A 17,357-nucleotide genomic window follows, 5' to 3' on the forward strand; every position below is an offset into this window, starting at 1 on the left:
GATTACAGTGCCGATCAGAGGTGCCAGGTTTCCTGATAAATTAGGATTTGTTCTGATTTTCGAGAGACCGTCCTGATTTTTTAAATTGTCCTGAATGGTCCTAATTATTCAAGTATGCACTGAATTGTCTTGATTTTCAAAAAAATCTCTTAATTGTAATTGAATATTGGTTTCGGGCATTCTAAAAAGAATAAAGCTTGTTCTTTACTCTTACACAGATTTCCATAAGAATGACAGCTAATCGGAGCGAAATTGGAGTGAAGGCTATTGCTTTCTCAGTTTAACACACGAGAAATCGTATAGTCCTATTTGCCACTGGTAGTGTTCGTGATATTATGCTAGTTTTTTCACCAACACTTTTAAGTTTTGGGACAATCAACCTCAAAAACGACCATGTGTGTCAACCGGCAGCTCGTTTTTTTGTACCGAGAGTTTTTGAGGTTAATTGTCCCGTATCATCTGTACACGCTCAGCAAGTGTGCATAAGAAATGTCAAAAACAACTCTATAACGGGATTGCGAGCGCGCCCATCGCCCATAGACTGTTTCAGAAATTATAAGTACACCTAATGTTAACGGCCATTTTGAATAGATTTTTTCTTGAATTCTACTGGCTGCGTCCTATTGTTTACACATGTCTCTATGTGATAACATAAAAGTAACATTTAGCTAGTGATTTACATTTTAAAATGCGTTGTCTTACTCCGCAGAAGAGAAAAAGTATCGGGCAAAAGTGGTCTACTGTGAGTGGAATCTCATTGAGAAAATTGGCCAAAGAAGAGCATGTGAGTGTCAGAGCGGTACGGACAGCTATTAAAAATGTGGTTAACATTGTACATTTGAAGATGAACCGCAGTGGTCGAAAATCTGGTCCTCTAAGTCCTGCTATCGACAAAAAGGTCAGGGATGCCAACAAACAGAAACCATTAGCTTCCGTTCGGGATGTTCAGGACGTCGACGTCTAACGTGATGCGTGCTTAAGAGTGAAACGGGCTCGCGACGAACCGGAAGCAAAAAACACCTAAAAGTAACCCGAATCAAGCCGCTTCTGTCAAACCTAGAGTCCGGAAACTGTTAAATTAAATATTTTGCAAAAGTTCTGGATGCATTATCAAGGACGATGAAACGTATGCAAAATTGAACTATAAATCCCTTCCTGGGCCACAATACTACACTGCACGCAAGGACAAGGATCCCCGAAACCGGAAAGGCCAATTAAACCGAAAAATTTGGCAAGAAAGTGATAGTGTGGCAGGCAATTTGCGAGTGCGGCGAAATATCTAGCCCGTACGTCACATCGGAAACAATGAACGTCCAGAACTATATCAAGGAATGCCTCCAGAAGCGTTTATTTTCGATGATCAAGCAGCATGATGGACCTGTCATATTTGGGCCCAATTTGGCATCATGTCATTACGCCAAAGACACACTGACGAGCGAAGGATTTCAGGAAATGGATGTTACAGCTGGAGTACCGCAAGGGTCGATACTGGGCCCGGTTCTGTGGAATATCACGTATGATGTGGTGCTGACATTGAGCCTGCTAGAGGGAGAAAAGTTGGTTGGTTTCACGGACGACGTCGTGCTACTAGCGACGGGTTACTCAACAGAAATAGTCCAGCTAAAAGCTTCATGCGTGCATGCATGCGTTGTAGCGGGAGTCATGCCCATCTCGGTTTTGTTGGTGGAAAACTCCTATTGCTACGAAAATAGAGGCACGCCAAATGTGAGAACACTAGACAGAGATAGCTCAATGGCCAACTGGCAGTAGCTGTGGGACAGCTTAGAAAGAGGAAGGTGGACCCATCGTTTGATCCCAAACATCAAGAAGTGGATGTAGAGAACGCATGGCGAAGTGGATTTCTACATGACGCAATTCCTGACTGGTCATGGATGCTTCTTGAAGTATCGCCACAGGTTCGGACATGCGGCCTCGCCGGTCTGCATAACATGCAGTGATGCGGACGAGACACCCGAACACGTGGTATTCTATTGTCCATGATTTGAAAAGGAACGTGCCAACATATTCACCGCCTGCGGATCAGAAACGACAGCGGACAACATGCTGCAGAAGATGTGTGATGACATCAACACATGGCAGGCAGTCAGTGATGGGCTAGCCCGGATAATGACTGCTTTGCAAAGGAGTTGGAGACTGAGTCAAATTGAGATTGACGTAGGATAACGTAAGTTAAGTTTACTAAGCTTAAAGAGTCCGAAGCTACCAAATGAACTACGCAAAACAATCAGCGTAGCCGATGGGACCACAACGTGAAGATGATCTTGGGCGGTCAGGATGATATTTAATTTAAATATGAACTTCTTGGCGATTGTTGTATAAGTAGCGCGTATGTGAGAATTAGACACCCCCTGTCGAAGTATTGTCTTAGGGCAGGAACCGGTTTGGGAAATTGTCTGAAGTCCCAGGTTGAGTTTAGGGCGGATGATTATATAACGAGTCGACCCATTGGTTCCATGTAGACACGGCATTCGACGTGCATTGGGACCAATTCGTAAAATTCCTTCTTCGAATTTACCACCTGGGTAACCAAAAAAAAACCACTAGGGTGGAACAATTGCCAAAACGTCTGTGTTGTGCCAAAAAAACATGAATCCGCCAAATTGCCTCGAGGCCCGGCCAATCGAGACTTTTTGAGCTTTAACCAAAGCAAAGCTACGTAAATATATAAGCTGATTGACATCGGAAAATTTAAAAAGGATTGCCCAAAAGTAGTGTCAATAAAACAAACTAAATTTAATCAAAACTTTTTTTTTTAAATTTTGTTGGAAGTGTGTTTATAATTTCTGAAACAGTCTATATATAGTAAAACAATCAAAAAATAATTTCACTTCTGTGCATAAATCAAGGCGTCTACAATACCTTTTTTGCCTTTATTTATGAAATTCAAGCAGATAAAAAAAAATCCTGATTTTTTTCTTCATGGTGTCCTGATTTTTGACAAAACCACCTGGCATCAGAGCTGTGAAAAATTGACAGCATTAAAGATGGCTACTGTTTTTTCCAATCATCATCACTTTCCGAAACTCCAACTATGCACCGAGCCGTAGTTTGGGATCTTTAGCAGGCTGATAATCATCATCGTCAAAAACTCAATGATAGTAAGCATAGTAAATATTCAATATCATTGGTTTCCATTGAGTTGACGACCTTCTATAATTTCAATGCCATGCCGGCTGTTGATATTTGAAGGTTGTTATTTTTCATCTAACCTGGCACCAGCGAAATTTCCATAATATTGTTATATAGTCGAGCTGCTTACTAGATAGCCCATAAAACGAACTGCAACCTGTTTCAGAGACAAAGGATTTTCCCGCCTTTTTATTTCCCATTCAATTTTTACGCACAGTCACGCGTGCATGAATGAAAACACGAATTTTGCTAAGTGTCACGGTACCCATTTTCTGAGATTATTAAAGATCATAAAATGTCGATCACAAACTCAGTAGCACGTTGATATACGTTTGCTCTCTAAATCTCAGCAACTGGCTCTGTCACTACAATGAACAAAGTGATAAGCTATCAACGAAAACGCTCTAGACTGATCAACCACGTGTTATGTATGACGGCATGCTTATGGTTCAAGAAATGATGATGATTTCGATCTAGTTGGCATTTTCATTAAATGTCAGTCGTTAATCATCACCATTTACAGCTCTGCCTGGCATATCTGGTGCCGATTAGCATCGATAGCTTATTGGAGTTCATTCGAATTCACGTTTCTTTGGTGAAGCGCTTACGATAGTGAAGACTACTAAATAAAATCTGCTGAATTACGTCACAGAACTGAGACCCAGAACTTGATCCTAGCAAGTATAATTCCACCCACCAACATTGACCGCTTTTGGTGCTACCAAATGATTTTGATACTGAAGTTTACCATGGATTTCTAATAAACTAAGCAATCTCAATTGCCGGGAATGAACCGGACTTGTTCGGTTTTTAATTAGTGAAAGTCCCTATTTTCCGAAGGTTCTTATTTTTTGACAATATTAAAAAAATTCAAACCATAAACTCAAATTAATCACTGTTGGTTATGATCATCCACAAAATCCTATTTGAATTTTCGGAATTTTTTATTCTCAGAGAAATGATTGAACTCAGAGTCAGTTGTTGAAAGTTGTTGAGCACTATTGAAAAAAATACCGTTTTTGGACGCAAAATTTGAAAATGTTGTTTTATAATTTTATGTAGGATTAATCACCGTAATTTGTATTTGGAGATTTAATTTATCGGCCTAGCGGTGAAAAGTGATGTCCTTTTTAGTAGGGACATCTAAAGATTATGAATATTTTTTAAATAAGTGGATAGAAGGTTAGATGAAAATGAAAGATGTTGAAAATGAGCGGAAAAGAATTTATTTAGAAGCATATCATCACATATCAAATTTTTGTTCCTCACGGGCCTACTACCATGAAGCGGTAGATACAGATGAAGTTGCATCTACCACCACACATTAGTAAGCCAAGCGTGGTCCGCCCCACAAGGAAAACTTGCAGTGCGAACGAACAAAAAGATGATATGTGATCGCTCAGATATAGGGTAACGGACTTATTTTGGACCAGCGGACCTATTTTGGACCACCTTGTCTAGCGCTCTCATAAAGCAACTTATTATGAAAAAAAATTAGTACATTACATTAAGTGCCAGAGCTTCAACAATATTTGTTAAAACATTTAATGAATAGTTGATTTATAAGAGAGCTAGACGAGGTGGTCCAAAATAGGTCCGCTGGTCCAAAATTAGTCCGTTACCCTACTCCCTTTAATTCAGAAACGCATCTATCGATGTATAGTCTTCTCAATTTGTTATCATCGCGCTTTTGTTACATCCGGGGTTTGGATGCGAAACAGTACGGTCGATAGTCTGATAGTGACATATATTACATATATGACATAAATTTATAGTTTTGGAAAGCTTGTAACGTGACTCAAATATAATTCTCGGACAATATTCAGCTACAATCATTGGTTTTAAAGTTATTCGAAGTCTGAAAAAAAAGTCCGAAAAAAACATGGTTTGAGAAAAAAGCTGTAAGCCAAGTATTTGGTGCTCCGAGGAAAAATTCACGTAGTGCCTGAAAAAGCTGGGCCTCTAGGAAGCTATTGAAATAACAGATTTTCACAAAAGGATTATGGTGATTTACGATTAATTATTCATGGGAACGTTATGTGTGTAAAAACAGAAAGGTTTAAATCATGGGTGGCCAACATTTTCAACAGGCGGACCAAATTTTGGATATGAGATTAGCTTGCGGGCCAAACAAGTATTTTTTTCATTAATATTCCAATTTTTAAATTCACCGGTCTCCTTGAAAATTTGATAGAGGTTTCGAATTAAAATAAGAAAAAACATTATATATAATGGAATTTGTTGCGAAGTTTTACTGTTCATAAGCTCTCGAAATTTAAAAGATTATTTATCAAAAAGTACTTATAAGCACGGACCTCCTAAATTCTTTCGAGTTGAATCTAAAAATTCACTCTTTTTTTGCACACAGAAAACAAAATTCAATTTTTGTGGAATTTTTTCTAATAACAAATTTTGATTTAATATGTGTATCGGAAAAGTCATTCATTAACAAAATGCAAATGCATTTGCTTATTTATAATCATTGCGCCTCTTTTTGAATGAAAAAAGTGAAAAAAACCATTTCCTTCGAAAAAAATACTTTGATTCAAATAAGTCGTCCTTCTGAGAGATTTACCAAAACCAAACGGGTTCTGGTTGAAATCTTGACAAGCGTTACCCCACTGTAAATTTTATTAAAGTGTTAGGAACACGTTACTTATACCAAGCTATTCAAATTTGGTTTAATTTTGACAGTATACCTTTTGCAATAGAAGTCATGAAAAAAAAACAAATTATAAATACTTAAATATCAGGGTTTTAAGTTTTTGAATAATGAGCAAATGTTGTAAAATGATGATAAGTATTTGATGTTTTTAAAATAAAATTTTCATTACGAATATTTGAAGAAACTTTTAAAATGTTGTTTTGATTATGATGTGGTTGGGGGAATTTTTAAAGTTTGATTTGATCTGTTTTCCTGAGGTCCTCCAAACTCCCCAAAATTAAAGGTTGAATCCGCTCAAACGCTCAAAACACCACTTCAAAAGCCAATGGTATGAAATAGCAAAAAACAATCGGAAAAATGTCCTTATATGTGATGGAAATTACGGATAACATAATGCAACAAAATTTACACTTTTCCGAGGTGCAAGACTTTAAGCTCTAATTTTCACTGATATAGGAGCGCTGATTCCAATGCAATGAGTTTTCTATCAGATCCTGTTTCTCGAAAACTAACTTTTGAAAATAGGTAAAAATTCAATAAATAAATTTGTGCCCTTTTTTTGGCAAACTTTAAACAATTCGTAGATTTTGAAAACAAAGTTTTTTATTCATTAATTCAAAAACTTTTCAGAAATCCACGTATAATTTTACCATTTGAGAAACACCTACCTTATTCTACAAAAATATCATAAAATCGTGTCACAGTCTGTTTCACGTAAGTTTATTATTTTATTTGTTAGTTATCAAAGATCGATGTTACTTAAAACTGATCCATTTTACATTTTTCACACGTAATATCACTAATCATTCACACTTTGTGAGTGTGCCAAATATTTTACAAATTTTGAGTATTTAAATTTTAGGATTCGAATTGTAATTGTCCTTGATTGTGTGACGGTAAACTTTTTGTACAGTTACATTATATCAAATCAAAGAGATTCCTCCGACTTTCATTTCGAATTAAGATTAAGATTAAGATTTACGTATTTTCTTATGCCAAGAAAAACATTCAATTCTGAGAACATTGTAATTTCACAAAAAGTTTCGCGAGCCACAAAAGGAAAGCCGTGGGTCAAATGTGGCCCACGGACCATGGTTTGGCCACTATGGTTAAAATAGTACTCGAATTAAACCATTTAAAAAACCATTGAAAAATGGTTTTTCATAGGAATTTAACCCATTGCGGTAAGTTTTCCTCGAAACGAATGATTTAGGTTCCAAGGCAACATTTTTTAATATTGTTTTAAAAAAATTCCGATTAGAATTTCCAGCCTGGAAGAGTAATTCAAAAATTGAAAACTGAAAAAAGATTGTCATAACTTTTTGCATTCAAACAACAGTATATATTATCATAGTCATAAATACAAAACTTCTGAAGTTTCGAGAAGTAAAATCATTCGTTTCGATTACCGGGACAAACCGGGTAAATTCAGCCAGTTTAACATTTAATGTAGGTATCACACATCACATCAACGAAAAACTCTTCTTATTAGTTTTCTGCAACCACAACCAGAACATAGGGTTAAAAATACATGGCGCTTCAACGAAAATATTTGCCCCAACCGGTGAAATCAATTAGATTAGAACACTTATTGCTCGTCCAGACGTTAAACATACACCCATTGAAACTTCCAACAGCACACATCAAAAGCATCAAAATCCGATCGATCGGCAAATCAAACAGTGTAGCAACGTTGGTACCTAGACTGCGGGGCAAATGGCGCTATTTTCGGTAGGGAAAAGTGTAAACAAGAGATAAAACGTGCCGGTTGAGAGCGCATTGATTTCCTGGATATCTTTTTTTTTTGAACCACCACCGCATTGACTCGCATCGCAAGATTCATCCGTCGGATTTCGAAAAACCGCATTTTCCCAGCACGTGCTCGACAGATGATAAACAAATCGGAAATTGGTTACGGTACGATGGGAATTTTTCAATCGATTGCAGCCAGCAGTTATCGGGCTGGGTATAGCTTGCACTTAGAAAAGGACGATTTTTAACACCGAAACCTTCCATCCGAGGAAATACCTACTCACGTCCTTCCGTTCGCTAGTTAAAGGCTTTATTTATAGTTACTTTTTGTGGACCTTGATAAACGACTCGATCCGATTCGGAAAGCGAACGGTTGTAATCCCCCGTTTATAATCATCGGTGAAATACGGGCAGGGTCCAGAACAAATAAAAAGGATCAACTGGACATTTGTCTTCTTACTGGGTGAATTTGATTTCGATGCTTATCTGCGAAAAACGATATATTCAGAAAATGAAACTAAGATTCATGTAACAAAGATGGATTCATGGACAAAAGTTTTACCACCTATTGTAATAAATTCAAATAATAATAAAGACAATTTGTATTATCGTTCGGTGATTTTGTCCTTGAATCAAGATCACAAAATCAGGCATTCGAGCTATAGTTTTTTTTCGTTCCAATGGCGACCGTCAACAAATCTTTTAATGCAATTCAATAAAGAATTCATACACAATGCAAAGAATCCAGAGAATTCAAAATATTCAGAAAATTCATATGATTCAGAGAATTCATAGAATTCAGAAAATTCATATGATTCAGAGAATTCATAGAATTCATAGAATTCATAGAATTCATAGAATTCATAGAATTCATATAATTCATCGAATTCATAGAATTCATCGAATTCATAGAATTCATCGAATTCATAGAATTCATCGAATTCATAGAATTCATCGAATTCATAGAATTCATCGAATTCATAGAATTCATCGAATTCATAGAATTCATCGAATTCATAGAATTCATCGAATTCATAGAATTCATCGAATTCATAGAATTCATCGAATTCATAGAATTCATCGAATTCATAGAATTCATAGAATTCATAGAATTCATCGAATTCATAGAATTCATCGAATTCATAGAATTCATCGAATTCATAGAATTCATCGAATTCATAGAATTCATCGAATTCATAGAATTCATCGAATTCATAGAATTCATCGAATTCATAGAATTCATCGAATTCATAGAATTCATCGAATTCATAGAATTCATCGAATTCATAGAATTCATCGAATTCATAGAATTCATCGAATTCATAGAATTCATCGAATTCATAGAATTCATAGAATTCATAGAATTCATACACTCAACGAAATTGACACATTAGGGCTATGTGTGAGCCTATATAGATTTTTGCAATTTGTTTCCCGAATGAAAATTATGTGTCCCGCATATATCGAAAAACATAGAAACGTTATGTGTGGTGGCACATTAAAGGTATGTGTGAGACAAATGACAATTTTGGCATTCAGAAGCTAAATGTGAGGCATATTATATTAATTAGCATGCCGGATGTTTGTTTTCTTAATTTTCTTTCAAATTTAATTTTAAAAAACAGATTTTTCAAATTCATAGCGTATTTTATTGCATATCAGAGGTCGAAGATTTTGAATAACAATCCGATAATGGCAAATGAAGAACATTTCGCCATTATACTCAAACTGCCGCTGCATATCCATAGCCGGATTGCACTTAACAAAAATGCTCTTCTCGTCGACCAAGATCGAGTTTTTTTTGCCGTACGTTCCGGATCGTCAGGTGACTGTTAAGGAACCGCTGGCAGGTGGCGCTTACACCTTTCATAGCTAATTATCGTCCGTGTGGAACTGCTGGAACTTCCGAAACTCCTCCAGTTGCTTTTGTTGATTATGCGCAAACAGGTTGGCGATTTGTTCCCGCATCAATAATCCGGAACTCTGAAGCTAAAACAGAAAGATTTGCGGTGAAACAGCTGGATCATAATTTTTACCTATAATTAATCGTCCATTACCTTAGATTCATAATTTCAATTTCCACCTAGTTCTCGAGTGGATTCTCCTGTCCAGCGTCAGTGCCTTTGATACCATTCGGAAAATATTCTTCGAAAACATTTTGAGCACGATTATCTAATATTTTAACTGTTCTTTTTCAAGGAATCAAATAAAACCCGGAATAATGATAAAATTTTCCGTCGGACCGTCGGAGCCATTTTGAAAATAATAAAAAAAAATTCATCGAACATGGTATTTGATGATTTTTGGACACCTCATACACGCTTGTTTTCAAATAGACAGTCCAAATTATTTTCCACCTTTTCCACACATTAAGTTTATGTGTAAAAACAATAAACATTATTTTATTGTAATGAAATCCAAGTGCGAAACAATTTTTGGACTGTATGTGTGGAGAAACATACGCATTAAATGTCGATTTTTTGCAGTGTAGAATTCATAGAATTCATGAAATTCATAGAATTCATGGAATTCATAGAATTCATAGATTTCATAGAATTCATAGAATTCATAGAATTCATAGAATTCATAGAATTCATAGAATTCATAGAATTCATAGAATTCATAGAATTCATAGAATTCATAGAATTCATAGAATTCATAGAATTCATAGAATTCATAGGAGTTATAGAATTCATAGAATTCATAGAATTCATATAATTCATAGAATTCATAGAATTTATAGAATTCATAGAATTCATAGAATTCATAGAATTCATAGAATTCATAGAATTCATAGAATTCATAGAATTCATAGAATTCATAGAATTCATAGAATTCATAGAATTCATAGAATTCATAGAATTCATAGAATTCATAGAATTCATAGAATTCATAGAATTCATAGAATTCATAGAATTCATAGAATTCATAGAATTCATAGAATTCATAGAATTCATAGAATTCATAGAATTCATAAAATTCATAGAATTCATAGAATTCATAGAATTCATAGAATTCATAGAATTCATAGAATTCATAGAATTCATAAAATTCATAGAATTCATAGAATTCATAGAATTCATAGAATTCATAGAATTCATAGAATTCATAGAATTCATAGAATTCATAGAATTCATAGAATTCATAGAATTCATAGAATTCATAGAATTCATAGAATTCATAGAATTCATAGAATTCATAGAATTCATAGAATTCATAGAATTCATAGAATTCATAGAATTCATAGAATTCATAGAATTCATAGAATTCATAGAATTTATAGATTTTATAGATTTTATAGAATTCATAGAATTCATAGAATTTATAGAATTCATAGAATTCATAGAACTCATAGAATTCATAGAATTTCATAAAATGGGGGATAGTGGGGGAAGGTGCATCGCCGGCGTAGCCAACGACGTAGAGGAGCCACTCCCAACGATGAGTGAAGTTAAGGAAGCCATTCGCCAGCTGAATAGAAACAAGTCTGCTGGGAAGGATGGCATCGCAGCTGAACTCATCAAAATGGGCCCGGACAAGTTGGCCGATTGCCTACACCGGTTGATAGTCCGGATCTGGGACATAGAACAGCTACCGGAGGAGTGGAAGGAGGGGGTAATATGCCCCATCTACAAGAAGGGTGACAAATTGGACTGTGAGAACTACCGAGCGATCACTGTCCTCAATGCCGCCTACAAAGTGTTGTCCCGAATCCTACTCCGCCGCCTAACACCACAAGCAAACAGATTCGTGGGAAGTCATCAGGCCGGCTTCATGGAGGGACGGTCAACGACGGACCAGATATTCACATTACGGCAAATCCTCCAAAAATGCCGCGAACACCAAGTCCCTACGCACCATCGACTTCAAAGCCGCATACGACACGATCGACCGTAACGAGCTATGGAAAATCATGGACGAGAACGGCTTTTCCGGGAAGCTGATCAGACTGATCAAGGCGACGATGGATGGAACGCAGTGCTGTGTGCGGATCTCGGGTGAATTGTCGAGTTCATTCGTATCGCGCAGGGGGCTTCGACAAGGTGATGGTCTATCCTGCATGATGTTCAACGTGGCTCTAGAAGGTGTTATTCGACGAGCGGTGGGCGAAATGCGGGGCACGATTTTCAACAGATCCAGTCAACTTATCTGCTTTGCCGATGACATTGATATAGTCGGCAGATCATCTGCGGCGGGGGAGGAGATCTACCGCAAACTGAAACGCGAAGCAGGAAGGATTGGATTGATGATTAATACGTCCAAGACGAAGTACATGCTGGCCTGCGGATCCAAGACCGACCGTGCCCGCTTGTCCAGTAATCACAAGGTCACGATCGACGGCGACGAGCTGGAGATAGTCGAAGACTTTGTCTATCTCGGCTCACTGGTGACCGCAGACAATGACACCAGCCGTGAGATCCGGAGGCGAATTATCGCACGAAGTGTAACCTGTATATGACGCTCATTAGACCAGTTGTTCTCTACGGGCACGAGACATGGATATTGCTCGAGGAGGACCTGCGTACACTCGGAGTATTCGAGCGACGAGTGTTAAGATCCATCTTTGGCGGCGTACAGAAGAACGAAGTGTGGATGCGAAGGATGAACCACGAGCTCGCGCGACTCTACGGCGAACCCAGTATCCAGAAGGTGGTGAAGGCTGGCCGGATACGCTGGGCGGGACATGTTGCGAGAATGCCGGACGACTGTCCTGCAAAACAGGTGTTCGCTACGAATCCGGTAGGAACAAGAAGAGCGGGGGCGCAACGAGCGAGGTGGTTAGACCAAGTGGAGCGTGATCTGGCGAACGTGGGGTGCCCGAGGAATTGGAGAACGGTTGCCATGGACCGAGTGAATTATAGGAATTATGTTCGTCAAGTTATGTCGTGAGACGGTAAACTATGTAAATAAAATAATAATCATAGAATTCATAGAATTCATAGGATTGATAGAATTCATAGAATTCATGGAGTTCATAGAATTCGTTGAATTCATAGGATTCATAGAATCCATAGAATTCATAAAATTTATAGAATTCATAGAATTCATAGAATTCATAGAATTCATAGAATTCATAGAATTCATCGAATTCATCGAATTCATAGAATTCATCGAATTCATAGAATTCATAGAATTCATTGAATTCATAGAATTCATAGAATTCATAGAATTCATAGAATTCATAGAATTCATAGAATTCATATAATTCATAGAATTCATAGAATTCATAGAATTCATAGAATTCATAGAATTCTTAGAATTCATAGAATTCATAGAATTCATAGAATTCATAGAATTCATAGAATTCATAGAATTCATAGAATTCATAGAATTCATAGAATTCATAGAATTCATAGAATTCATAGAATTCATAGAAATCATAGAATTCATAGAATCCATAGAATTCATAGAATTCATAGAATTCATAGAATTCATAGAATTCATAGAATTCATAGAATTCATAGAATTCATAGAATTCATAGAATTCATAGAATTCATAGAATTCATAGAATTCATAGAATTCATAGAATTCATAGAATTCATGGAATTCATAGAATTCATGGAATTCATAGAATTCATAGAATTCATAGAATTCATAGAATTCATAGAATTCATAGTATTCATAGAATTCATAGAATTAATAGAATTCATAGAATTCATAGAATTCATAGAATTCATAGAATTCATAGAATTCATAGAATTCATAGAATTCATAGAATTCATAGAATTCATAGAATTCATAGAATTCATAGAATTCATAGAATTCATAGAATTCATAGAATTCATAGAATTCATAGAATTCATAGAATTCATAGAATTCATAGAATTCATAGAATTCATAGAATTCATGGAATTCATAGAATCCATAGAATTCATAGAATTCATAGAATTCATAGAATTCATAGAATTCATAGAATTCATAGAATTCATAGAATTCATAGAATTCATAGAATTCATAGAATTCATAGAATTCATAGAATTCATAGAATTCGTAGAATTCATTGAATTCATAGAATTCATAGAATTCATAGAATTCATAGAATTCATAGAATTCATAGAATTCATAGAATTCATAGAATTCATAGAATTCATAGAATTCATAAAATTCATAGCATTCATAGAATTCATAGAGTTCATAGAATTCATAGCATTCATAGAATTCATAGCATTCATAGAATTCATAGAATTCATAGAATTCAAAGAATTCATAGAATTCATAGAATTCATAGAATTTATAGAATTCATAGAATTCATAGAATTCATAGAATTCATAGAATTCATTGAATTCATAGGATTCATAGAATTCATAGAATTCATAGAATTCATAGAATTCATAGAATTCATAGAATTCATAGAATTCATAGAATTCATAGAATTCATAGAATTCATAGAATTCATAGAATTCATAGAATTCATAGAATTCATAGATTTCATAGAATTCATAGAATTCATAGAATTCATAGAATTCATCGAATTCATAGAATTCATAGAATTCATAGAATTCATCGAATTCATAGAATTCATAAAATTCATAGAATTCATAAAATTCATAGAATTCATAGAATTCATAGAATTCATAGAATTCATAGAATTCATAAAATTCATAGAATTCATAGAATTCATAGAATTCATAGAATTCATAGAATTCATGAAATTCATAGAATTCATAGAATTCATAGAATTCATAGAATTCATAGAATTCATAGAATTCATAGAATTCATAGAATTTATAGAATTCATAGAATTCATAGAATTCATAGAATTCATAGAATTCATAGAATTCATAGAATTCATAGAATTCATAGAATTCATAGAATTCATAGAATTCATAGAATTCATAGAATTCATAGAATTCATAGAATTCATAGAATTCATAGAATTCATAGAATTCATAGAATTCATAGAATTCATAGAATTCATAGAATTCATAGAATTCATAGAATTCATAGAATTCATAGAATTCATAGAATTCATAGAATTCGTAGAATTCGTAGAATTCATAGAATTCATAGAATTCATAGCATTCATAGAATTCATAGAATTCATAGAATTCATAGAATTCATAGAATTCATAGAATTCATAGAATTCATAGAATTCATAGAATGCATAGAATTCATAAAATACATAGAACTCATAGAATCAAAAGAATTTATAGAATTTAATTAATCCATAAAATTCATAGAATTCATAGAATCCGTAGAATGCATGGAATTCATAGAATGCATGTAATTCTTAGAATTCGTAAGATTCGTGGAATTCCTTGAATTCATGGAATTCTTTTATTTCAAGAATTCATAGAATTTTTTGCAGACATGTACTTACGTATGGTTTGTGAATGGTAAAGTGTCTTTAAAATATATTTTATAGTTTTATAGAAATTCATGGAATCCAGATAATAAAATATGTTCCTGCTGATAAATCCATGCTTGGGAGACTTCCAACGTTTAGAGTCTATATTCACGAATTTATGATTTCAACAGGAATCATCCAATTTTCAACAATCTAGTTGAACAAGCTCTTCAAGTTCATTCCGTCAATGAGAGGAAGAAATCTTTCCAACTTTATCACTTCATCTCATCGTTGAATCTATCTATCTATGATGAGCTGCGATGAGGGATCCAGTCGAGCTATTTTTAGTCAAACCATTCCTGCTCGCCTGTTTCTAAAGTGAATCGTCAAAAAGTGTGAGTGAATCGTGTTCTAAAAATAGACCACATCTACACATCACTTTCGTTCCCCCAGGGCAATCGAAGCACACACATTTTCCCAAAGCAACGTCCCTTTTGCTGTTGTCCATCCAACCCAAACGTGTTCGATTCGTTGTGCAGTGAGTTTCCCGCCTCTTTTCGAATTTGGTTAGCCTGTTACATCGATGGCCACCGGCTTAGGTAACATTCCTCGTTCTATATCTGACTATTCCAGGCAAATCGGGCTGCTCTGAACCTTAGAGAGGGAATTTGTTTTGTTCCTCCTGTGTCTCTGTTAAAACCGTGGAACGAAGAAATTGGCGACCGGTATCGATAGGAGAAACCGAAAATAAAGAAACTGCTTAGACAGATTATTTTTTGTCCTGGGATCATGTGGTAGAACTTGTCGGTGTGAATGGAAGAAATCTCGATGAGATGGATTCTTATTCCCGTTTTTATTTTCAAACATATGAAACCAAATACATAACAAAGTCAACACATTTCGTGTCTCTAAAATTTGAAAAAACAACACGTCCTTCTAGGACTAACTGGTCGAAACACCAGCTCGAAACGACTTGAAATGTAGCAAGGAGAACGTTTTCTTTCGTTCTCTGTTTCCTGTTAGATTCCCGAGAAACTAACTTCGCTTTCTGCTGCTTGTTGCGGGAAAGTCGGGTAGCTTTTCAGGTTAGGGAATCGGGCTGAAGATGGTTTCTGGCTAACGGTATCCTTAACAGTCAGGATGGCCGAGTGGTCTAAGGCGCTACGTTCAGGTCGTAGTCTTCTCTGAAGGCGTGGGTTCGAATCCCACTTCTGACAATAATATTTTGGGTGGGAACATATGATGCAAATGATGGTTGAATTTGACAGTAAATATTCTATGAATTCTCACTAACTAAAAAAAACTTTCATATGTAGATTTTTTTTTGAAGAATTTCCGCCGGAAATTCCTGGGATAGATTCTTGATAACTTTTTTTTATTATTCAAACAGTTTTCAGGTCCATAATTTAGATTAATCTTTGCAACTGGATCAAACTTAGTACAACGATCTCACATGCCATCATATCAGATGGTAGAAATTGACCAGTTTTGTTTTATTCAATCTGATCAAAACCAAGAACATTTTTAGTTTAAAATAGCAAAAAGTTAACTTAATATGGAATTTTTTAATCGCCGAAAAGTTTTATTTTAACCTTTCAGAACGGCTGACTGCAACTAAATTTCCCGTTCACCTTTAAGAGGTGGGTTAATGGAGCTGTTTGTACACGCCAAGTTTTACCACTCAATAGAACATGGCTTAAAAGTTTAGCTCAAACCATACATTGCTGCATTGGACGCCGATTTCTGTCGCTATCGTGTCGTCGGAAGTTTGGCTTAGACAGCGTCGAATCAAGCCCTCCTCTTCTAGCTTTTGAATAATGTCGAAATAGCAATTTGAGAGGGAAGCAAGCGAAAAAAAAACTTGCTGATACATGCAAAAAGATCTTTGTTATTTGCTTCGCGTCAAATCTTACGCCACTCTGCTGTGTTGCTTGCAGGCTGAGGGAAGTCGATTCGAACGAGAAGCGCGTTCCTGTTCATGCAAATTTCTTATCCCATCGAGAACACACGTGGTTCAGCCCACGATTCGTGAAGTCTGCCCGGCTGCACGCGTTTCGTCTCGTTTCGAAATCAATTTAAAATGAAAATCTTGTTAAAGCACATGAAACTTCCGGCAGCAGGCAGTCATCTTCTCTCGATTGTGGTGGAACTTTCAAGCAGTCGCGCGTCGTCGTTCCGTTCCAATCCGAAAAATATCATGACACGAAAACGTCGGACCCGTTTCTGCTTCCCATGAATATTGAATAAGCTTCCGAACACATCAGAAGGAGTAAGGAAAACCCTTCCCCAGTGAATCAAATTCAATTGCAATCGTTGTCTCCCCTGGAAGGGTTTCGTCTACCCGAAAGGGAAGGATTCAACCTTTCGGAATGTTCTACTGACCAAACAACGAAACCAGTCCTGAAACTGAGCCATAAATACAATCTGTCAAATTAGAGCTCGTATCATGTCCCGGAATCCTGGGAGCAAGTGTGCCAACGCAAAGGTTGACACACACAT

General features: G+C 35.9%; 1 long non-coding RNA gene and 1 other non-coding gene across 3 annotated transcripts in view; both read left to right on the top strand.

Moving 5' to 3' along the window:
- The window catches only part of LOC129757091 (uncharacterized), a 264,495-nt gene that overhangs the window by 157,112 nt on the left and 90,026 nt on the right, over window positions 1–17,357 (top strand). The window lies entirely within an intron of this gene.
- Trnal-cag (transfer RNA leucine (anticodon CAG)) lies at window positions 15,993–16,075 on the top strand. Its single transcript has one exon. It is a non-coding gene; the product is annotated as a tRNA-Leu (tRNA).

Source organism: Uranotaenia lowii, chromosome 3 (genome assembly GCF_029784155.1).
Source record: "Uranotaenia lowii strain MFRU-FL chromosome 3, ASM2978415v1, whole genome shotgun sequence".
In the NCBI taxonomy this organism is placed as follows: domain Eukaryota; kingdom Metazoa; phylum Arthropoda; class Insecta; order Diptera; family Culicidae; genus Uranotaenia; species Uranotaenia lowii.